A 26,137-nucleotide genomic window follows, 5' to 3' on the forward strand; every position below is an offset into this window, starting at 1 on the left:
GTGCAGGGCTGGGTGTGAGTGGGGATGCAGGGCTGGGTGTGAGTGGAGATGCAGGGCAGAGTGGGGGTGCAGGGCAGAGTGGGGGACTCGGTTCAGGGCAGGGTGTGAGTGTGGGTGCAGGTGGGGGTGTGGGTGCAGGGCAGGGTGTGAGTGTGGGTGTGAGTGTGGGTGCAGGGCAGAGTGGGAGACTGGGTGCTGGATGCGAAGTGCTGGGTGCAAAGTGAGTGGTTTAGGTATTAAAACTAGTTTGATAAATATTGTGTTTGGGTTCTCGTAACAAAATAAGAATGTTAACGTAAATTTTAAGTTGTTTTTTAACATCCAGTTCATTAAATTTTAAATAAACGAAAAGTTTGCATATTGTTTTTTTTTTTTTTTTTTTTTAATCGATTAATGGAAAAAATAATCGGCCAACTAATCGATTATTAAAATAATCGTTAGTTGCAGCCCTAAAAAAAAAACATAGCATTGTGATTTAAACATACCGTATTTGCTCGATTATAAGACGACCCCCCCCAAAATCTGAATATTAATTTAGGAAAAAAAGAAAAAGCCCGAATATAAGACTACCCTATAGGAAAAAAGTTTTACCAGTAAATGTTAATTCATGTAAACTATGTGAACAATTGTTTGTTAATAAAAGCTATGATTGAGAAAAATATTTTGTTTTTATTTCCTTTTTTCACAACCTGCCCCCCCCCCAGTTATGCACATCTTCACGATGTGCAAAGACAGCATCCGTTACTGCCCTTCACTTACGCTGAGGCTTCTATGAAGCTGCAGTGAAAGTGCCTGTCAGCAACGGAGGTTCACAAAACACCAGGGAGTCGGGAGAGAGGCAGAGCGGTGTATGGGAGAGGGAAGGAGTCAGAGGGGTGTATGGAAGTGGAGGGGAGAGGCGGAAGTTGTCTGTGCATATCGCACGGACACCCACCGGCCGACAGTGAGTGGAATCCAGGTCCCCTGCAGCGTTGCGGGGGATCTGGATTCTAGTGTTATAATCCGATCTCTGTTTGAGGTCGGATTATATAAGGAGAGGAGTTTTTCAGAGCATTTGCTCTGAAAAAAACCTTCTTATAAATCGATGAAAAAATCGATTCGACTAATCGATAATGAAAATCGTTGACAACGATTTTCATTATCGATTAGTTGTTTCAGCCCTAGCTGCAACTAACGATTATTTTCATAACCTATTAGTTGGCCGATAATTTTTCCGATTAATCGGATAAAAAAATAAATGTACATTTTTTATTTGTTTAAAATAACTAGATGTTAAAAACAAACAGCAGAATAAAACTGAGAAAAAAGGCATTTCTTGTTTTCATTTCCCAACCTGCCCCCCAGTTATGCACATCTGAGTCCAGGCTTGCCACACTGCTCCGATATGCCTTATACACCCTGTATGCCTTATACCCCCAGATATGCCACACTGCCCTCCCCAGATATGCCTTATACCCCCTATATGCCATAGTACCCTCTGATATGCCTTATAGCCCCGATATGCCACTGTGCCCACCGATATGCCTTATACCCCCTGAAATGCCACTCTGCCTCCCAAATATGCCTTATACCCCTATATGCCACTGTGCCCCCTGATATTCCACTATGTACCCCCCAGACTTACCCCCCATGCTCCAGACTCCTTGGTGTCTAGTGGGGTCAGCCAGTGGAGGTCTGCGTAGACAAACCTCTGCTGCTGGCCGGAAGGTCATGTGACGCCGGTGCTCCATCATAGAAGTCCAAGTGGAACTGCCGTAATCAGCGGAGGATGTCAGTGTGCATCACACAGACGTCCATAGGCTGCCAGAGAGGAAGATCCAGGTTCCTCTGCAGCGGGACGGGGGATCCACCTCTCTGGCACCCGGCAAACGTTGCTCAATGCACGCAGACAACCTCCGTCGCTGCTGGCCAGTACTTCCGTCGGGGCTCACGTCACGCTGGTGCTCCACCCCAGAAGCCCTGGCAGAAGTGGAGGACAGTAGCGGAGGATGTCTGCACTCATTGCACATATGACCGCCGGCTATCAGTGAGCAGCGCTGCAGGGGATGTGGATCTTAGAGTTATTATCCGACCTCTATTTGCTCTGAAAAAACCCTCATCTTATATTCAATAAAATCGATTCAACTAATCGATGAGTGAGAGAGAGTGAGAGAGAGAGTGAGAGAGTGAGAGAGTGAGTGAGAGAGTGAGAGAGAGAGTGAGAGCTCCACCTTTCAGGTAGGGTAGAGGCAAATAAAAGGTTAGCCCTCCCCATCCTCCCCAGTGAATAAACAAGGCCTACTATGATAATTGCCCTCCCCAGTTGCCAATAAAAAAATATATATATTTATTAAGGAGGGTATAATTGTGCCACAAAGAGAATGAACAAGGAAAGGGAATTCTCTGATAACAATTTCCTTGCCATTCCCAGTGGCACGCACAAAGAGAGGTAGCAAGACTGGGTAATAACGATCAAACAACTGATTGAAGGACCAATCTTCCAAATTTGGTCTCTGTCATGGAAGCCTCCGTGTGATAGGCTCCTGGAGGGGCCTTATGGTCAGCCTCTTTCCTACAGACTATGGGCCCTGGCCTTGGAAGGGATTGTGTTTTTGGGAAGGTGGGTACAGCAGGTCCTGCGGCTATATCTTACCCCTAGAACAGAGTGCCACATTTCCCCAAGTACCAGAGACTCTAAAGACTGTGGCGCTCAGACACAGATTTGGGGCACCTGCATTTTTTGGAGGGGGCTTATGTGTTACTCTCAATCAGGTGAGGACCTGTATTTGCACTAAGATCTGATATTCAACAGGTTTGAGCCAGAAGTCAGGGAACGACCTGTGTTAACCATATTCCCCACAGACTACAATAGCAACCTCCTACTGGGCTAAGTGCAGATATTGAGCCATGTGCAAAGAGGCCTGATGGAGAACTGTGTGTGGTTTGCGGTATACATTGTAAGTAAATAACCCCCTTGTACTGTTTAAATAGTGGTGTGTTTTCAATAAGAATGAGTTCATGTTTCATTCTACATTTGTGTTGCCCGAGTGAATTGCCAACACTCCCTGCTCTGCTTGTTCAGACAGACCTGAGGTTGGACGATGGATATCGAGCTCTGTGGTGGTACGAAGCACAGTTGTGCCCTGGGCTGGAGGATAAAGGTCCCACAGAGGACCATGGATTTGGCAGCCCAGGATTATTATTTGAGAACATGCAAAAGGATCGTTGGTACATCAGAGTGTCGGGAAAAGACCTCCAGGAGCTAAGGGCGCAGGATATCCCATATGTGAACAAGCTGTGGGCTGACCTGGATTATTTGGTCACACAAGAATGGGAACAGGAACAGGCATATTAAGAGCTATTCGACTGTGTTCAACAGTATGCCCCAGTGTCCATGGATTTTGTGTATTTTATTGATTGGTCATCTGAGGATGTTGACCCGTGAAGGGTGGATGAGACTGCGGTCTCCATCCCTGAGTCACAGGGATACTGGAATGTTGGGCAGATCCCCCAACCCCCACTGGCCTCTGCGCCATACCTGCAACAGCTACAGGGATCCATGGAGATGCGGCACTCTGCCCATCTGCCCAATGCCAGCCGGAGCACCAGAAAGAGGATGAAGGCCACACGACTCCACAACGGGTGAGGGAGTGCCCGGAAGATGGAGTAATCGGCCCATCACCAGCAGGAACTCCAGGGAGGGATGCAGACGACATAATTCCCCAGCGGCTGAGTGAGTTCCTGAGAGACGTCGCGGCCGGCCCATCACCTCAGCGGCAGCCAGGGTAAGAGGGAAGGGATGTAGGCAGCATCATTCCCAAGTGGCTGAGCGAGAGCCTGGGAGATGGCGCAGCTGGCCTCACTCTACATTAATGTAACCTGATGACTGAATTATCAACACTCCCTGCTTTGAGTGCGGTTCTGCTTGTTCTTCACTCTACAATAAGATTCGGCTAGTGGTTTGGGTGACTGGTGGTGGCTCTTTTGAGAGCTGGTAAGCAAAGTACTAATAGAGGTACCCAGCCAGGGTACAAGGGGGTTCCGTCACAGTCTCCTCCAATTTAACCAGGTTCAGCCTGTAGCGCCTGGTGAATGTACAAATATTGTGACGGAACCCTCCATCACTGGGGCCCCTGGAGAGGCCTGAGAGCCAGCTACCTCCCTATTGACTACGGGCCCCGGCCTTGGAAAAACTTCTGTGTGTAGGTACAATGGGTCAGTTTCTACTGCTTTTACTCTTCTACAGGTTTTACCATATTTCCTAAATATTAGAGGCTCCGAGGACTGAGGACGCTGATATTGATTTGGGATTGGTTCTGTACTTTGTCAACACAGATGACGTTTTGCAATTATTCATTGTATATCTTAACTTTTCCCTGTGTCTCCCCATGTTTTCAGCTACCCCCAGAAGCATATTGTGTTATCACTTGCTGAGGGGATTATGTCTGGCAGACAGCCAGGGTGCAACCAGGAAGTGACAAGCCATTGTTTCAGTTAATCTGTTTAATGTCTGACCATCCCACCCAGGGAGATGTTTAAAATCTTTTACCTCCCCCATTGTACTCCACTATGTTGAAAACACTGAAGAGAAAACAGAGGCAAAAAGGAATAGGAGGCGGTGGACAGCAAGGCTGAGATGAGCCCTTCCAGGTCTTTTGACCAAAATAGGGCTCCACCATCCATCCCTACCCCCCTCCTCCAGAGGCCACTAACGAGGATAAGCTGGAGAAGATGGTCCAGGACCTGACCCAGTCAGACAAGCCAGCTACCGAGACTGAGGCCCTGAGCCTCAACCAGCTGGATCTCGACACCCAGGCTACTCTCCTTGAACAGCTGCTAGATGAGATCATCTGGACCCCCGTGAACCCCATCGACCATGGTGGGGAAGATCCTCCCTCACCCAAGGGAGGAGGCGGTAACTAGTGCCTTGACTGAACTAACCTTTTTTTTCTCCCAACTAATGCTGTCAATTTCTATTTTCTCCATTAATGTGACGAGCATGGAGGAGCATGAAGGACCAGTTCCGAAGGCGTGGTTTACCAACCTTTCTCTCTTCCCAGAGCTGTGATGTATATTTGCTGCAGGAATAAGCTTTACCCTTCTCTCGGCCCTTCCTTTTGGTCCGACGGCAACAGCTACAAGTCAGCAGATGGTTGCTATCCTGATCCGAGGAGCCAATTTCACAGTGGACTCTTTCCGGGAGCTGGTCTGCGGCATTCTACTAGTGGTGGACGGATCCTGGGCAGGTTCATCCCAGTGTATGACTCCCTGGAAAAGAAGCAACGCCCGGAGCTACTTCAGAACCTGCGGACCGAGCTTACCCCCACCAGGGCCGTGCTGATGACTTTCTTTGTGTGCAACTGCGTGCGCAGGACTCTCAGAGACGTAGTGAAAAGCTCTGCTGAAAACTCCATGTCTTGCATAGTCCTGTTTATGAACAGGTTTCCACACAATAGTTTGTATTGGCCCCGAATATATTTATATAATGCTATCATATCCCCTCTGAGGCGCCGTTTTTCTAAATTAAACAGATTTAAATTTGTTAACCTTTCTTCACAACTAAAGTGTTCCATTCATTTTATTAATTTTGTAGACCGCCTCTGCCCCCTTTCTAGTGCTAGGATATCCTTCTTTAGAATAGTTGCCCAAAATTGCACAGCATATTAGAGGTGGGGGCTTACTACTGAGTTATACAGAGGCAAAATTATATTTTTATCCCGCGAATTGATGCCACTTTTTATACACTACAATACCTTACTGGCCTTAGCAACTGCTGACTGACATTGCACATTGTTGCCTAGTTTGTTGTCTATAACAATTCCCAAATCTCTCATTTGTTGTTATCCCTAATTCACTACCATTTAGGGTGTAGGTGATGATGCTTGGCGTCTCATGTGCTGTGTAAAGGACGATCTATGGTTTGCCAGGAACCGCCTGGTGTTGAGGAGGGAGCATGTCACAGTACGTGACTGTCGCAGGTTGGTCTACTGTATTATATTGCCAACACTCTGATTCCATAGATGAAGAGTTCCTAACTTCCACTGGCATTAATATCAGCACAAAAATTGTGTGGAAGAACTTCATGGAACGAGTTTCCATGAGCCTCACATCACCAAGTACAATGCCAAGCGTTTCGGATTGGGTGGTGTAAAGCATACTGGGTTCTGGAGCATAGAAACATAGAGACAAGTGACAGCAGATAAGAACCATTAGGCCCATCCAGTCTGCCAAACCTCTGAGTACTTTCCTTAGCACTTGACCTTATCCTATATCTAGCTTAGCCTTATCCCTATCACATGCTTGCTTAAATGTCTTTACTGTATTAACATCTACCATTTCTGCTGGAAGACAATTCCATGCGTCCACTACCCTTTCCGTAAAGTAATATTTCCTGATGTTACCTTTAAACCTTTGCCCCTATAGCTTATGACTATGTCCTCTTGTTGTGGTAGTATTTCTCTTTTTAAATAAACTCTCTTCCTTTATCTTGTTGATTCCCTTTAAGTATTTAAATGTTTCTATCATATCCACCCTGTCACATCTTTCTTCCAGGCTATATATATGTTAAGATCCTTTAACCTGTCCTGGTAAATTTTATCCTGTAATCCATGAACCATGTTAGTAGCCCTTCTCTGAACTTTCTTCAACATATCTATATCATTCTGGAGATACGGTCTCCAGTACTGTACACAATACTCCAAGTGAGGTCTCACCAGTGACCTGGACAACGGCATGAGCACTTCCCTCTTTCTACTGCCAATACCTCTCGCTATACAACCAAGCATTCTGCTAGCATAACCTGTTGCTCTACTGCATTTCTACCTACCTTTAAATCCTCAAAAATAATTACCCCTAAATCCCCAGTATCAAATATTCTATACTCTGTCCTTGGGTTTTTATGCCCTAGATGCATTACTTTGCATTTATCCACATTAAATGCCAGTCGCCACAGCTCTTACAATTTTTCCAGTTTACCTAAATCATTTGCCATTTGGCTTCTTCCTCCAGGAACATCAACCCTGTTGCAAATTTTTGTGTCGTCAACAAAAAGACATACCTTTCCGTCAAGACCTTCTGCAATATCACTAATAAAAATATTAAAGAGAATGGGTCCAAGTACAGATCCCTGAGGGACCCCACTGGTAACAAGACCATGTTCTGAATATACGCCATTGACTACATCCATCTGTTTTCTGTCACTCAGCCACTCCCTAATCCATTCAAAACTCAGAGATTTCGGTTTATTTATAAGTCTTCTATGTTGCAGTGTCAAAGGCCTTACTGAAATCCAGATATGCAATGTCTACTGCACCACCTTGATCACCCAATCAAAAAAATCATTAAGATTTGTTTGGCATGATCTTCCTGAGGTAAACCCACATTGTTTTTGATCTTGAAACCCATGTGACTTCAGATGTCCAACAATCCTGTCCTTAACCCTTTCAATCCCCTATGGACGTACCGGCGCGTCCAAAAAAGCATTCCAAGAATCCCCTATGGACATACCGGTACGTCCAGCCCTTCTTGCAGCGTCAGGGACACATCCCTGCCACTGCACGGGAGATCAGGCTGTCGTTTGACAGCCTGGACTCACCCCTTGACAGCAGAAGCCGGCATGAAAGCCGGAAAGCTGTTCTGCCCGATCACGCGATCGGGTATTCCCTTCCGGGTTACGTCACTGCTGACGTAACCTGGAAGGTCATCGGAGGACAGGATATCCCTATCCTGTCCTCCGATGAGGCACAGACGCTGCGATCTCTATGCAAGTCTGAGGACCTGCATTGAGATCACAGTGTGATTGGTGCAGGGGGATCGCGGGGAGGGGAGTGAGAATCCATGTCTCTCACCCCCCTCCCGTCCTGAAACAGAGGAGAAAAAAAAAAAAAAAAAAAAAAAAAAAAACCACATTATTAATTTAAAAAATGTGAGCTAAGTGATGTCATTGTGACATCACTGGCATGTTCAGGAGGTCCCTAAGAGGACCTCTAACCATTTATAAAAAAAATAAATATATATATATATAAATAAAATTAAAAAATATATATAAAAAAGATAATCATAAAAAATTAAAAAACCCAGTATAACCCTCCTGCCCCTGTTCACAACCCCCAAACCCGTTAAGCCATAAGCATAAAAATTCTACAAAAAAATTTACATCTTATAGTATATTCCCTGGTGCTGGGAAAGTATGGAACAATCTTTATAAATTAGGTATTTCTGAAATCAGGACACCTGAATTGATAAAGTTAGAGGGGATTTTCCATCACTTTACCTAATTTTGTGAGGATTCAGAGGAAATTTTTTTAAAAATTAGGTGTTTTTTTTCTAATTTTCGCTAGTTTTTACTAAATTTCTCATTCTAAGTTTTCAGCTAATCATCCAACTATGGTATCAAAAGAAAGCTCTATTATATTCATTGAGGCAGTCAGCTAGACCTTTATCCTCTTCAACATACATTCCTTCTTTTGTTTTTAATCTAACTACTCATTGTTTTACTTTCCGTTTCTCATTTATATATCTAAAGAATGTTTTATCTTTCTGCCTAATTTTATAGATCTGCCTATCTTCCTCACTTTGGGTATTTTTGTATTCACTAAAGGCTAACTTCTTGTCTTTTATGATTTTGGCCACCTACCAGTGCTTCCGAGTCCCAGGTGTGTAGACGTCTACGCGATTCGCATAGACAACTTCTGCTGCAGCCGGAAAGAGGTGCGGTTAGCAACGGGGGCAGACCATCCCCGACTGTCAGAGAGAATTCCCCGCACCGGTGCGCGGAACTCTGATCTCTGACAGCCGGTAAGACTCTTCCTCAATCTCTGACAGCCGGGGAAGGTCTGCGCGCGATGGACGCAGACAATCCCCGCTGCTAACCGCACCTCCTTCCGGCTGCAGTGGAAGTTGTCTACACGAATCGCGTAGACGTCTACACACCTGGGACTCGGAAGCACCGGTAGGTGATGGGGGGGTCAGGAAGATCCAGGTCCCCAGCGCTACAGGTGATCTGGATCTTAGTCAGACCTATTTGAGGTCTGATTATAAGACGAGGGGTCTTTTTCAGAGAATTTTCTCTGAAAAAAACCTTGTCTTATAATCGAGCAAATACGGTACTACAACCTAATATGTAATGTGTTGACCAGTGGGCTGGTTTGGTTTCTTTTTTTTTCCGTATGGTATTTTAGCATTTTAAAGATGGACAGAGAATGTGTGTGGGGAGAACAAAAAAGTTGTTAAGTTTACAAATGTTCCCATGAGAAATGCGTTACTTACCAACTATTTTGTTTTCATTTCTCTCGTAAATTTGGGTAAACACACAATGCAGCAACTTCCAAAACTCAGGACACTAAGAGGTAAAATAGAAGGAATAAATTACTGTCAATATTAATTTGACATTTCAACAAAAATGTTAAGAATTTATTTTCATTGTTCATCTTCTGGCAGCAATGATACACAGACTACTCTTCCTCACTCACAAACCTATAGATTACCCCTCCATGTGTAATTAGAAAGACATACTACAAAATTATACAAACCAGGTTTTATTGGTTGTGAAGAGGTGCTGCTAGGAGATCAGCAAGGAATTCTTGGTAAGTAGAATTGTCTCTTTCATCACTAACAGCAATATATAACAAGAGATATAACAAATACATTATACTAGGGCTGCAACTAACGATTATTTTCATAATCGATTAGTTGGCCGATTATTTTTTCGATTAATCGGATAAAAAAAATTTAAATTGTTAATTTACATTTAAAAAATTTAATAAAGTAACGTAGGATGTTAAAAACAAAAGGCAGAATAAAAAAAAAAAACTTTGATAAAAATGCATTTCTTGTTTTTATTATGCACATTTGAGCCCAGGCTTGCCACACTGCAGCCCAGACATGCCACACATACCCCTGGTATGCCATATACCCCCCTGATATGCCATAGTGCACTCAAAGATTTGCAGGCTCGTTCACAGACACAATACAATAAATACAGGGTTAATATTCACTGCCCCCAGGATTTAGATTCCCCTCAGTTTGCCCCCTTTACCTCTAACTGCACTTTAAGTTAACCTTATTAAATTAATTAAATTAACCCTCAGTCCTCAGCATTAAATTAATCCTTAAGAGAAGACCCCATTAACCACAACTCCCCCTAAATTATCTATTTTATCACAGCCCTACATTATATGTAAAAAATATTGGGACACTTGACCATTACACCAACAGGGACTTTTATGGTATTGCATTCTAAAAAAATAAACATTAATATGACGTTGGTCCCCTCTTTGCAGCTATAACAGCTTCCACTCTTCTGGGAAGAAGATTTTGAAGTGTTTCTGTGGGAAATGTTGCCCATTCATCCAGTAGAGCATTTGTGAGGTACTGATGTTAGACGAGAAGCCCTGGCTCGCGAGACCTCTGAAGGTGTGCAAGACCTCTGAAGATGTATCTGGCACCAAGACTAATGTCTTAATCTCTTAATCTCTCTTAAGGCACCTTTGGCTGCGGACAGGGGTCAGCATAGGTACCCTGACTGGTCTGCGGCTACACAGCCCCATACCCAACAAACTGCAATGCCCTGTGTGTTCTGACACCTATCAGAACCAGCATTAACTTTTTTTCAGCAATTTGAGGTACTGTAGTTTATCTGTTGGATTTGACCACACAAGCCAGCCTCCCCCCTCCCCCACCCCACCCCACATGCATCAATGAGCCTTGACTGCCCATGACCCTGCCGCCGGTTCACCGATTTTCCCTCATTTAGACAACTTTTGACAGGTACTGTGCACAGCAGTCCGAGAACACCCTACACAGGGGTGTCCAACCTGCGGCCCTCCAGCTGCTACAAGACATCTCCCATAATGCTCTTTCAGCCAAGGGGGATGTAGTCCTGTGGCAGCTGGAGGGCCGCAGGTTGGACACCCCTGCCCTACAAGATCTGCAGCTTTGGAGATGCTCTGACCCAGTCACCCAGCCATCACAATTTGACCCTTGTCAAAGTCGCTCAGATCCTTACGCTTGAACCATTTTTCCTGTTTAAACACATCAACTTTGAGGATGAAATGTTCAGTTGCTGCCTAATATATCCCACCCACTGACAGGTGCCATAACAACAAGATTATCAGTGTCACTAACTTCTCCTGTCTGTGGTCATAATGTTATCTCCGAGGGCAAATGTTTGTGGGAGGTATGGGTGTCTGCAGATATTCCTGTGTTTTGTGGGGTAATAATTTGGGTCAGATTATTGATGATTGGTCAGTGTGGTCAGAGAAATGTTATCTACCAACTGGATGAGTTAAAAGGAGAGCACTGCCCAACCTGAGACACTGTGCGACTTGGGGGGGGGACATAGGTTAAGGCATAACACAGAAATCTCTCATCAAAGGGACAAAAAAAAGACATGAAAAGCAAACACACACTACTGGTGTGAATGAATAAATACTTTCCCTAATTAGGCAGCAGCCAAATAAGCGTTCCAACACTTAGTAATCTATACCACTCAGCCAAATGGGATGCACACCCACACGGGGGGGGGAAATATTTTGGACAGAAAATAGTGTTACTCTGGATGGAATGGAGGCTTAGCAATAGTACAAATAGGTAATGCACATTTCCAAGGACATAAAATGGCTTGTCATAAAAAAGTATTTAATTCTTCATAACTAGAAAAAATGAAAGACACAGCAACAATGGCACAGTATCACTCAATATAGTAGTTAAGGTAAAGTCTTGCATTTATAACAAATAAAATGTGCGAAAGCGTGTAGAACATAATCAGCACAAAACTAGGCACAGGGACAATCCACCGTCCAGCAGTAGGAACTTCTCAGTGTATCCTTCTCTTTCTGATCGGGTTTCGCCAGACAGCCAGCTTCCTCAAGAGATAAATAAGGAAAACTGTTGACCCATCAGCAAGGAACACCTAGCCAGGCAGAGTGTGTAAGTGAAGCCAAGAACCTGGGAGACAAGAGCCAGCGCAATGGACACTTGTTTGCTGCCTTGCTTGAAGATAGACCGCTTTTAGCTATCAAGCAGGAGAGAGAAAAATTTGCTATAATAAATAGCACATTACTACCAAAGGAATAGGTTGATTGAAGGGTTGGATGTGAGTGCTTAGCTATGACCTGGGCTTTGCAGACGTTAGTCATGCTTGTATGGTTGTAACTTCTCACAGTCCACCTCCTTGGGCGGATTAGAGTAGCTGAAAAGGATAGCAAACTGCTCAGATGGAGTTTAGGACTGCAACATTATAATATGTTACTGGACTATATGGAAAATCAGCTTCCACGTGAACGCTGACAGTTTGTCTTGTCAGAGGAAGACTAGTGTGTAGGTAAAGGGACCAGCTTGTGGCTTAACCCCTTTGTCACATCTTTAAATGGGAGGTGCAGTGGAGCAAAGACTTTAGAAACTATTTTGATAAACAACTAAAGGATTGCATCTCCATTTGCTGCATTTGAAAATGATGGACACGCAACTAACATCAGCGAAACTTTTGCAATGTTTTACATGCAGTGCTTTATCTGCATGAATTTAAAAGAGCAAACTGCGGACTTGGCAACTATGAGCTAAAGAAACAATTTTCGTATGTTGAAAAAAATAGTTGCAGACGTAACATTCCCCACCTTTTGCTCTCTAGAAACAATAATTGAGAGCATTAAATCATCTGACCTGGCGCCAGTGAAAGGGATGGAGAAGGGAAAACATTACCGAATGAGTCAAAGATCTTTGGCAAAACATTATCTAGAAACTAATGGCGTATCTCTACGTCCACAATCATCTACCTTTGTTGTGCGCAGTATTAATGGTACACGTACATGCCGTAAACAAGAGCCTGCTTCTTGTTTGTGCCCCAGCACAGGGCTGTGTTATCACATCATAGCCGCTCAGCTGTCAATTGGATGTAAGGGCTTACCAGATAAACAAACATATTCACTGTTGATGCTTTGCAAAAAGAAACGTGGACGATCAAAAAGATTAAGATATGTCTTAAGCTTTTATTTAAAAATGACTTTTTCTTTTCCCTTCCATTATAGTCTATGGGCATTCCATTTTGTCATTCGTTTTAGTATGTACCCCCAAATAGGGCACTGGCACAGGATCACCAAATGTCAAAGTTCAACACTGAAAAGCTAGGCAAGTCCCGCAAGGCTGCCCTCGAGTTGCTCCCTCACAGCGTCTCTTCTCTTGCTCCGCCCAGGAACAAGGTGGAGTAACGGGAAGTGACATCACATGACTCCGTTTTGTTCCTGGGCGGAGCAAGAGAGGAGACACTGTAAGGGAGCAGCGAGAAGGGAGCCTTGCGAGACTGCGCAGGTACAGTGCCTGACCGCTCCTTTCCCGCCCGCAACCCCAGCAAGACTGCCCGCGCCCACAAGTTTTTTGGCGGGTCCCGCGGGATTTCCTGCAATTGTGTTTTCAGCCTACAGAATCACTCCGTGGGAGTGATCAAAAGCTCGGGGGTGGCTGTGCTGGTCTTCCCATTCACCCGGGCAGACAGTAGCAGCCCCCGTGATCACGATTGTGGCGATATCGCGGCATTTTCTGGGGATGACGTACCTGGTACGTCCCGGTCTGGAGGGAACATGTAGCCAGGAAGTGCCAGGTACGTCACCGGTACGGAAGGGGTTAAAATATAGATTTATGCGTGTTTCTAAACACGTTCAACACAAAACTACTTAAGGTTAACTACCCCTTGTCTTATATTCGGGGTAGTTTTATAATCAGACCTCAAGTATAGGTCTGACTACAAGAACCATGTTTCTCACTCTTCTCCCATGCTGAAAAATGAAACAAAAACAAAAAAAAAGTTAGTTTAAAAAAAAAATAAAAAAAATTAAATCACTAAAATAATACAATAAATAATCATTTAAAAACAACCAATAAAGTGACCTAAGTGATGTCATTGTGACATCACTGCCATTAATAACATGTTCAAGAGGTCCTAAGAGGACCTCTAACCATTTAAAAAATATATATCTATAAAACAACATAAAAAATACAATTAAAAAATGTTAATGTATAAAAAAAAAGATAATAATAAAAAAAACCCTTACATCCCATTGCCCTTACACAATATCTAAAAAGTATAACCCTCCTGCCCCCGTTCACAAACCCCAAACCCGTTAAGCCATAAGCATAAAAATTCTACGAATAATGTACACCTATAGTATGTTCCCTATAAGTGCTGGGAAAGTACAGAAAATCTATATAAATTAGGTATTTCTGAAATCAGGACACCTGAATTGATAAACTTGGAGGGGATTTTCCATCACTTTACCTAATTTTAATAGGATTCAGAGGGAAAATTTATAAAAAAAATTAGGTTTTTTTTTTTCTCATTTTGCTAGTTTTTACTAAATTTCTCACCCTAAATTTTCAGCTAATCATCCAACTATGGTATCAAAAGAAAGCTCTATCTCTCCTTGAAAAAAAACAATATATAGTTTACATGGGTACACTATTCACAGGGAAAGAGAATAATTGCAAAATTGCTTCGGAACTTGAGGTACCAAAAAACCCTTGGGACTGAAGGGGTTAAATATGAAAATAATGTATACATGTGAATACTTACAAATAGAACTTAAATAGATCCTATAGGGTAGTCTTATATTCAGGCTCTCTTTTTCCAAAATGAATATTGAAATTTGGGGGGGGGGGGTGTTTGTCGTTTGTCGTCTTTGCCGGTTCAGGACCGTCATGGAAAAACGGTCGCTTAATGACCTTTGACGGTCCTGAACCGTCAAAAAAATAAATAAGCTTAGAAAGTGATCAACGATCACTTTCTTCGCTTAAACGGCGTTACTGTAATGCCTCGATGTCGAGGCATTCAGCAAGGCCGAGATCGGCATCGGGGGCCATGTGTGGCCCCTCCCCGGGGCGTCAACAGCCGCCATACATTGTATGGCGGCGGACGCCCGTTTTAAAAGCGTTAAATGGTGTCGCTGGAATGCCTCGATCAGGAGGCATCCAGCGACACCAAACACTTACCTCTGGATGGGCTGTGACCGCTCCGGAGAGCGGTCACAGCCGCAGCTGCCGGTGATCTTCGCCATCAGCAAGATGGCGGCGGCCCGGGAAAAAAAACCCAATAAAGATGAAAGAGTTCGCTAGATGGTCTCCAGACCCTCTAGAGAACTCTGGCTCCACTTGCAGGTTGAATACAGGTACTGCACTCAACCATGCAAGTCAATGGAGCCCAGCTTTCTAATCACAATGTGATTAGTAAAATATTCAAAAAATAATAAAAAAAAGTAAAAAAAAAAAAGTGCTAACATTTAAAAATAATTATGCAGTGATGTCACTAGATAAACCATCCAGTACCACCAAAATGTGTAAAAAAAAATATAAAAAAAGTATTAAAAAAATAAAGTTTATTATTTTGAGCAAGTGCTAAAATTTCTCAAAAATCTCAACAAAGAGTTAAAATAAAAGCACTTCAAATACCCAAGGGGTGTCTAATATAAAAAAAAATGGCTGATGGGGTAAATTGGAGTGGCCGAGCTCAAAGATAAGGCCTAGGTACAGACTGACCAAAATGGAGAAAAAAAGCGCACTTCCCAAATGTGGCATTTTAAATCTCAAACAACACGACAAACCCATGCATGTCGGGTATCGCTGTACTCAGGAGATGTTCCTGAACACACATTGGGGTGTTTGACAGTGACATATACCAGAACCTGTATATCTATAACTAAAGTACAATTTGTGTGAAAAAAAAATTACTATTACAAAGTTTTACAAAGTGTGGTTGTATAACTGTTGCATGAAAATGGTTAAAATAACAGCATTTGAAATACCCTGGGGTGTCAAGTTTTCAAAAATATATGGTTTGAATGGGTTAAATTGAGTTAACCGGCTTCAAAGATGTTCCAAAGAGGAGATGGAGGCAGACTGACCAGATTTTTTAAAAAAGGTTTGGAAATCATAAAACGCTGCTTGTACTTATTGCCCTATAACTTACAAAAAACAGCAAAAAAACATAAAAACATTGGGTATTTCTAAACTCAGGACAAGTAGTAGAATCTATTTAGCTAGTTTTTTTACTTGCTTTTTTAGGTGAGTAAAAGATTTTTCAAATAAAAGTCATAAAATGTTTTTTTTCAATTTTTCACCATGTTTTTTTAATTTTTTTTTATAGTAAATAAGATGATACGATCAAAATAATGGTATCTGAAGAAAGCCCATCTTGTCCTGAAAAAAAACAATATATAACTTATGTGGGTACACTAAATGGGTGAGGAGAAAATTACAGCTGAACACAAGCACCACAAAAGTATTAAAACAGCCTCGGTCCCACAGGGTACAAAAAGAAAAAACGAGCCCGGTCCTTAAGGGGTTAATAGAGCAAATATGGTATATGTTCTTGCGTTTACTTTACTTTTGCGTATTCTGGAAACACTAGAAACACCGAAACGGTGGACCTAATTGGAGCCCACTACGGTGAAGTGTCTGGCGGTCTGATTACAATCTTATTAAAACAATACAGTAGTGCAACTACAAACCTTTTTTCTTTATATTATTGTACATTTACAACAAGATTTTACTCTCGTTATCTGCCACAAGATTATTATAAACATGCAATCAGATCCAAGGTCCTTTGATTCTATGTCAACTTTCTCATTACAAGATCTTAACGAAGATCATACAACACAGCAGATTAACGAACACGTATTCTAAAGTTTTATACAGCAACCACTCAGAATACCCGTGTTAAAGGGAACAAGTCTGCAGGCAGGCAGGAAGGCACGCAACCAGACTAATCGATCAAAAGTGGAGCGGTGCAGGGCACAGTGCATTAAATTCATACCATACACTTACGGCTTCTGGGCGGTTAAATTTAGCCCTTCGGAATGTTTCCGGGTTCCAAGCAGATCCAGGTAATATCTGGCAAAGAGCAGATAACGCTGCCTTCAACTGCATGTTTCCTCGTTTGTCCATGCCGTCTTGTCTTACAATCATATTACCCGTTGCCGTGGTGTGTAAAACGAAACACAAAAAACCGCAGAAACCTAGCGGGAAAAAACACGTGACTATCTGACGTCTCTAACAGCTGCCATTTGTGTTTTGGACTGATATAATTTACTGTATACGTTTTCGGATGTTTTCTTAGCTGTTTGTTATCTTTTTTTGATATTTTCACTCCATGTACCCCAGACTCCTTTTTTTCCAAATTTAAAATGTAGTGCCATTTTGCATTGTGCTACAGGTAAACCCTTTAATATGATGGCTTAAATTGTCATTATGTTTGTGTGTTAATTCTACTGTAAACATTTAGAACAGTTTATACTTTGAGTTTTCAGTTGTACAATTAGCATAAGCGTCTCACACCGAAATAAGATTCAATTGAACAAATATTAGTGAGATTATAAATACAGATGGAAACATGAGAGAATCATTGTATTCTATAATCTAATACTGCAGCATCATATAAATCTATTTAAATAATGTGCTTATTCGCTCTCATTCTTATGCACTGATTCTTTTTAGATTATTGATTGTGATTTTTTTTATGTTACAAATGCAATTGATAAAACATCAAGAGGATCTAAAAAAATTTTTAAATTACATACTTTTTGGAAACAAGGTGAAAATGGCATATACCAATTTGAGTTAAATTGTTTTTTGATGCAGTTTTCACCTTGTTCCCAAGAGCGGTATGCCGGCTCAGCGATTATTCCCCTTTCCTGCGAATAGTGAACCTATGTAAACTATATATTGTTTTTTCAAGAAGAGAGGGCTTTCTTTTGATACCATAGTTAGAAGATTAGCTGAAAATTTAGGAGGAAAAATCTGGTTAAAAAAAAAAATGTTGCTGAACACATATTGGTGTGTTGTTTGATAGTGACGTATACCTAGAGCTATAAATTTATACCTGTAGTACAATTAGTGTGAGAAAAATACAAAAAAAATTACTACCACAAACTTTGGCAAAGGCTAGTGTTAGAATCTCGTGCATGGAAAGGGTTAAAATACTAGCATTTGAAATACCTTGGGGTGTCTAGTTTTCATAAATATATGGTTTTATGGGGTAAATTGAATTAGCCAGCTTCAAAGATGGCCCAATTAGGACATGGGGGCAGTAGGACCAGATGTAAAAGTTCCAAGTTAAAAAAAAATGTGCACTTCCTAAATGTGGCGTTTTATCTCCCAAACGACCCGACAATCCCATGCATAGGGGGTATCACTGTACTTGGGAGATGTTGCTGAACACATACTGGGGTCTTGTTTGAAAGTGACATACACCAGGAGCTCTAAATCCATACCTGAAACGCAATTTTTGTGATTAAAAAAAACACAAAATAAATTACTACCACAAAGTTTGACAAAGGCTGTTAGTAGAATTAGTGCATGGAAAGGGTTAAAATACCAGCATTTGAAATACCCTTGGGTGTCTATTTTTCAAAAATATAGGGTTTGATGGGGTAAATTGCATTGGCCGGCTTCAAAGATACCCGAAATAGCAAATGGGGCAGAATAACCAGATTTGGAAAAAAATGGTTTTGAAATAGCAAACCGCCACTTGTACTTATTGCCTAATAACTTACAGGAAAAAGCAAAATAACATAAAAACACTTGGTATTTCTAAACTCAGGACAAATAGTGGGATCTATTTAGCAGTTTTTTTCATTGGCTTTTTTTCTTTAAATAAGAGCACCGCAAAAGTGTTAAAACACAGGGCTGGGGTCCTTTTTTAACCCCTTGATGACAATTGCCGGTCCGGGCACGTCACGGAAATTCAAGTCGGTAACGACAAATGACGTGCCAGGACCGGCACGTCTTTAAACGGGTGCAGAAAGCGATCTATTTTCGCTTTCTGCACCGAAACAGCGTTGCTGTAATGCCTCGACCTCGAGGCATTCAGCAACGCCATTATCGGCACAAAGAGGCCATCTCTGGCCCCTCCCCGGGGTGTCAACATCCGCCATACTTTGTATGGCGGCGGACGCCCGTGTTAAAAGCGTTTAGGAGGCGATCAACGATCGCCTCCTAAACTTAAATGGTGTCGCTGGAATGCCTGGATCAGGAGGCATCCAGCGACACCAAACACTTACCTGGGGATGGACTGTGACCGCTCCGGAGAACGGTCACAGCCGCAGCTGCCGGTGAGCTTCGCCATCAGCAAGATGGCGGCGGCCCGGGAAAAAAAACCAATAAAGTCTAAAAAGTTCGCTAGACGGTCTCCAGACCCTCTAGAGAACTCTGGCTCCACTTGCAGGTTGAATATAGGTACTGCATTCAACCATGCAAGTCAATGGAGCTCAGCTTTCTAATCACAGTGTGATTAGAAAAATAAATTAAAAATAAAATTAATAATAATTAGAAAAAAAATAGTAAAAAAACAGTAAAATGTAAAAATAATTTCCCACTGATGTCACTATCAGGGGAACCTTCAAGTTGAAAAAAAATGTTAAAAAAATAAAAAAAAAAGGCAAAAAAAAATAATATATATATAAAAAATATATTTTTGTGAGCAAGTCCTAAAATTAGCATATTATCTTAAAACAATTCTCGCATGGAAAGAGTTAAAATATTGGCATATTAAATTCCCATGGGGTGTCTACTTTTAAAAAATGTATGATTTGATGGGGTAAATTGAATTGGCCGGGTTCAACAAGGTCCCAATTAACACGGGGGGAAGGATGGCCACACATCTAATTTCCAATTAGAAAAATGCACACGTACCAAATGTGGCCTTTTAGTTCCCCCCAAAAATGACAAACCCATGCATGTGGGGTATCACTGTACTCAGGAGATGTTGCTGAACACATATTGGGGTGTCGTGTGACAGCGGCATATACCAGGAGCTGTAAATTCATACATAAAGTAGGTGTGTGTGGGAAAAATACACACACAAAAATACTACTGCAAACTTTGAAAAAATGCTGGTGGTAAAATGTGTGCATGCAAAGAGTTAAAATACCAGCATTTAAAATACCCTGGGGTGTCTAGTTTTCAAAAATATATGGTTTTGTTGGGCACACTGAAATGGCCCGGCTCAAAGATGTACCAAATAGGGCATGGGCAGTGGATCCCCAAATGCCAAAGTTCAACATTGAAAAAATGTGCATGCCCCAAATGTGGCCCTTTTGCCCCCGAACAGCCAGGCAAAATCATTCATGTGGGGTGTCACTGCGCTCAGGAGATGTTGCTGAACACATATTGGGGTGTTTTGTGATAGTGACATATACGAGAACTTTTTAATTCATACCTGAAGTAAAATGTGTGTGACAAAACAAATGCAAAAAAATGACTACCACAAAGTTTGACAAAGACTGGTGGTAGATATGGTGCATGGAAAGAGTTAAAATACTAGCATTTGAAATACCCTGGGGTGTCTAGTTTTCAAAAATATATAGCTTTATTGGGCACACTGAAATGGCCCGGCTCAAAGATGCACCAAATAGGGCATGGGCAGTGGATCCCCAAATGCCAAAGTTCAACATTGAAAAATGTGCATGCCCAAATGTGGCCCTTTTGCCCCCAAACAGCCAGGCAAAATCATTCATGTGAGGTATCGCTGTACTCAGGAGATGTTGCTAAACACATATTGGGGTGTTTTATGATAGTGACATATACCAGAACCTGTTTATTCATACCTAAAGTAAAATGTGTGTGAAAAAACAAATGCAAAAAAATTACTACCATAAAGTTTGACAAAGGCTGATGGTAGAATAAGTGCTTGGAAAGGGTTAAAATACCAGCATTTGGAATACCCTGGGCTGTCTAGTTTTCAAAAATATATGATTTGATGGGGTAAATTGCATTGGCCGGCTTCAAAGATACCCGAAATGGCACATGGGGGGAAGAATTGGATAAGCCAAATAGCAAATGATATAGGTAAACTGGAAAAATGGTCAGAGCTGTGGCAACTGGCATCTAATGTGGATAAATGCAAAGTAAATCCAGAACGATATAGATATGTTGGAGAAAGTTCAGAGAAGGGCTACTAAAATGGTTCATCGATTACATGATAAAACTTACCAGGAAAGGTTAAAGGGTCTTAACATATATATAGCCTGGAAGAAAGACATGACAGGGGGGATAAATTAGAAACATTTAAATACTTAAAATGAGGCAACAAGATAAAGGAAGAGAGTTTATTTAAAAGGAGAAAAACTACCACAAGAGGACTTAGTCTTAAGCTAGAGGGGCAAAGGTTTAAATTAACATCAGGTAATATTACTGAAAGGGTGTGCATACATGGAATAGCCTTCCAGCAGAAGTGGTAGATGTTTTTACAGTGAAGACATTTAAGCAAACATGGGATAGGCATAAAAACTCACATCTGCACCTTATCCTGAGAACCAAACAAAAGAACTACACAGGAATGCTGCCAAAGATATCCTCAGGCGAGGATTGTATCGCCCATGCAAGTTTTGTGGGACTAATTGCTTAAGTCCCCGAAAAATGTGAGTACCCATTCCTTGACTCTTTGCCACACGGTGCCAGCCACATATTATATTGCTGTGACTTTCTTCTCCAGTATGCGCAACCACTATCTCCTGTGACTTACAAGTTATTTACCAAGCCAAGAAGAGGAAACCTTGGCGAGTGGGCTGCTGCTATTTATAGGACTATTTATTTTATTGCTGTTTTTATTGTTCTTAGCGCTTTTACCTTCCTATTTTTTGCTAGATCATGTGCAGGGTTGTTATTCTTTTTTTATATATTTTTATGCAGTAGGTTTTGTGCGTTATTGTCCCCCTTGTTGCTAGATTTCACATTCTTTTTTGGCCACCCCTTATTCCTCTTTTGATTGTTTTGGTTTTACCAGCAGCATAGTTGCTAGATCCCACCATTTTAATCACATTAATTCTTCCCAACAGTTCATATCTCACCCAATCCAGCATCTCTCTTTTCAAATTGTTACATTTTCTGGGGGTTGACATTCCCCACTGTGTATAAATCCTAAGTATCTTTATTGATCATGCACTCATCCAACTTCTTGACATCTATGCCACATTTGGAGCGTTTACCCCTTCAGGACCAGGTTTGTTGTTTTTTTGTTTTTTTTTACTATGTTTACACTAAATTACCAGAGCAGTTTTTGTTTTTTTGCTATGCCTTTATTTAACTGTGATTGTCCACTAACTCATTTAGTGCACCCTCACAAATTATATATTGTTTTTTTCAGAACAAGTAGGACTGTCCTTTGAAATAATAATTATATAAACCACCATTTAGTATGAAAAATATCTAAAAACAATAGGAAAAAAATGCCAATTTTTCACGTTTTACCTATAAAAACTATACACTCACTGGCTACTTTATCAGGTACACCTTGCTAGTACCTCTTTTGCCTTCAGAACTGCCTTCGGTCTCTGTGGCATACTTTCTACAAGGTCCTGGAAACATTCCCCAGAGATTTTGGTCCATATGGATATGATGGCATCACGCAGTTGCTGCAGATTTGTCGGCTGCACATCCATGATGCGAAGCTCCAATTCCACTACATCCCAAAGTTGCTCTATTGGATTGAGATCTGGTGACTGTGGCGGCCACTGGAGTACAGTTAACTCATTGTCATGTTCAAGGGCCCAGTTTGAGATGATGTGAGCTTTGTTACATGGTGCATTATCCTGCTGGAAGTAGAAATTAGAATTAGCAACAATAGTTTAAATGATGCTTAATTGGTACTAAGGGGCCCAAAGTGTGCCAAGAAAATGTCCCCCACACCATCACCACCACCACCAGCCTGAACTGTTAATACACGGCAGGATGGATCCATGAGCCTGTGCAAATTGTAGCCTCAGTTTTCTGTTCTTAGCTGACAGGGGTGGAACCCAGTGTGGTATTTTGCTGCTGTAGCCCATCTGCTTCAAGGTTCGACATGTGCATTCAGAGATGGTATTCTGCATACATTGGTTGTAACAAGTGTTTCATTGAGTAACTGTTGCCTGTCTTTCATCTGCAAATTCTCCTCTGAGATTGTTGTGTGGGAAAATCCCTGTAGATCAGCAGTTTCTGAAATACTCAGACCAGCCTGTCTGGGACCAACAACCATGGTACACTCAAAGTCACTTAAATCCCCTTTCTCTCCCATTCTGATTGAGTTGAACTTCAGCAAGTTGTCTTGACCATGTCTACATGCCTACATGCATTGAGTTGCTGCCATGTGATTGGCTGATTAGCTATTTGTGTTATAACGCAATTGAACAAGTGTACCTAACAGGTGTACCTAATAAAGTGGTTAAATATGAATGATGTAAAAGAACAACATAAAAATATTGATTTGTATTCAGCAACACACTGAGTACAACAATAGCTTGAGAAGCATGGGTAAGTCATGCTTCTCAAATGTTGTGGGGTCAAAATTGGAACATGTGCATTTCAGTTCTCACACTATAACAGATTACTTTACTGGGCCCATGTCTCATTTGAGACAGAGTAGAGGTACCACATTTCATTTTACTTCTATAAAACTATATATTCCCTAAAAACACACCCCCAAGAGTTTAAGGTTTTTGTTCTACCTTTTTACTCGCCATGCACATTTTGGGCTAGATGCTTCACATTGGGTTACCTGAAATAAAGTAAGAAAACACAAAAATAATGGGTTTGTCAGAATTAGATGGTCATTATCTAATGACCATCTAATTCAGGTCTCCCAGGAACAATAGGGAAGATAAAGGGATTAGCCTCAAACAGACCCCCACCTCTGATATCTTCCACCGACAGTCAGGCTGGAGCCCTGGCTGGGCACCCTGTGGAGATAATCCTGTCTGGCACACATAGTGGGGCAGGAGACTATTCTAGCCACCCAGCAGTTCCAAAAGTAAAACCTGTATGTCCTGGTACTGGGCCTGGCGGTGTGGGCAGCAGAGGGCAGCTTCTGGGTCAGGGCAATAGGAAAAAGGGGTATAACATAGAAACTGTGTTCCAGGGGAACGGGTGCTTGGGCTGTATAGTATCCACAGCGGTGTGCCTGAAGGGACAAGTCCGTCACACTCCTCATGTCATTGTAATTGGAGTACAATCCATGGCCTTGTCTGCATCGAGACTCAGGATTGTGTTATAGACACTGGGATGATATGATTGGTTAGCAAGGATAGGTGTTTGGTACTTAGAATATCAGGCAGTGTAATTTTCTATAATATTTTAATGTCTTGATTTTACAGCATTATGGGTCGGGAAGAAGATATTTGTGTTGGCTCTTTGGTTTCCTGATCAAAATAGTTGTGGTTGTAGATAAGTGGCGTATGTTTGGGCTCTCTCTTTAGTATACTATTACATAGTTATGTAAGCATACCTGTAATGTGTTAATAGAAAACGAAAAAGACCACCCTCACACGAATGTGAACAGTAAGTGAATAAATGTATACCCTACAGCTCCCAAACAACACTCCTCACAAGTGTTCAAGAAATCGATATGGCAGAAGAGGGGCGCATGAACATGTGGAAAAAGAAAAATACAAAACAATAGTAGGGCTGCAACTAACGATTATTTTAATAATCGATTAGTTGGCCGATTATTTTTTAGATTAATCGGATAATTTTCTTTAAATCTTTTTCAATTTAAAATAATGTAATAAAAAACGTACAATTTACACTTTCATCTCTTTATCACAATGGCCTCTCTATTCACCTTCTTATTTTACTGACATAATAATAAAAGCTAGAAGAACCCAAACACAGTGTTTCTCAAACTAGGTTTTAATACAAAGTTATTAGTAAATATTAATTCATATGTTAACTATTTTTATATTTAATAAAAACTAAGAGAAAAAAGCCTTGTTTAAATTTTTTTTATTTACCAAACTGCCCCTGGTTATGCACATCTGACCCCCAGCTTGCCGCTCTGCCCCCATATATGCCTTATACCTCTTATATGCCAGTGATATGCAACTGAGCCCCCTGATATACCTTTTACCCCCAGATATGTTTTATGCCCCCGTGATATGCCTAATATCGATATGCCTTATACCCCCTATATGCCCTGAAATTCATAATACCCACTATAACTCACCCATACACCACTCTGGCTCCTCCCCCTCCCATACACCACTCTGGCTCCTCCCCCTCCCATACACCACTCTGCCTCCTCCCCCTCCCATACACCACTCTGGCTCCTGCCCCTCCCATACACCACTCTGCCTCCTCCCCCTCCCATACTCCACTCTGCCTCCTCCCCCTCCCATACTCCACTCTGCCTCCTCCCCCCTCCCATACTCCACTCTGCCTCTTCCCCCTCCCATACTCCACTCTGCCTCTTCCCCCTCCCATACTCCACTTTGCCTCCTCCCCCTCCCATACTCCACTCTGCCTCCTCCCCCTCCCATACTCCACTCTGCCTCCTCCCCCCTCCCATACTCCACTCTGCCTCTTCCCCCTCCCATACTCCACTCTGCCTCCTCCCCCTCCCATTCTCCACTCTGCCTCCTCCCCCCCTCCCATACTCCACTCTGCCTCCTCCCCCTCCCATACACCACTCTGCCTCCTCCCCCCTCCCATACTCCACTCTGCCTCCTGTCAGCCACGGAGGTTCACAAGACACCAGGGAGCCGGGTAGAGAGGCAGAGTGCCGTATGGGAGGGGGAGGAGCCAGAGTGGTGTATGGGAGGGTGGCTCCCATACACCCCTCTGACTCCTCCCCCCTCCCATACACCGCTCTGCCTCTCTACCCGGCTCCGTTACTGACAGGAACTTTCACTGCAGCTTCATAGAAGCCTCAGCGTAAGTGAAGGTGAGTAACGGAGGCTGTCTGTGCTTTGTCAGCCGGTGGGGGTCTGCACAATGCGCACAGCCAGCCTCCGTTACCGCCCTTCACTTACGCTGAGGCTTCTATGAAGTCAGTAACGGAGCCGGGTAGAGAGGCAGAGTGATGTATGGGAGGGGGGAGAGAGACCGGCCGACAGTGAGGGGAATACAGGTCCCCTTCAGCGTTGCGGGGTCAAACAGAGATCGGATTATAACACTAGAATCCAGATCCCCCGCAACGCTGCAGGGGACCTGTATTCCCCTCACTGTCGGCCGGTTGACAACGATTTTCATTATCGATTATTAGCAATTTTATCGATTAGTTGTTTCAGCCCTAAACAATAGTGTAATAAATTCAAACACAAAAATTAGGTGAATGTGTTAAGTGTACTCACAAAAGTGACTTCAAAAGGACTTCAAATGTTTAATAAAGAAAAAGCAGAACAACTTTCAGACAAGTTGGCATAAC

This window comes from Sceloporus occidentalis, unplaced genomic scaffold (genome assembly GCF_023333645.1).
Source record: "Sceloporus occidentalis isolate IW3139 unplaced genomic scaffold, rSceOcc1.0.p SCAF_263, whole genome shotgun sequence".
NCBI lineage: Eukaryota > Metazoa > Chordata > Lepidosauria > Squamata > Phrynosomatidae > Sceloporus > Sceloporus occidentalis.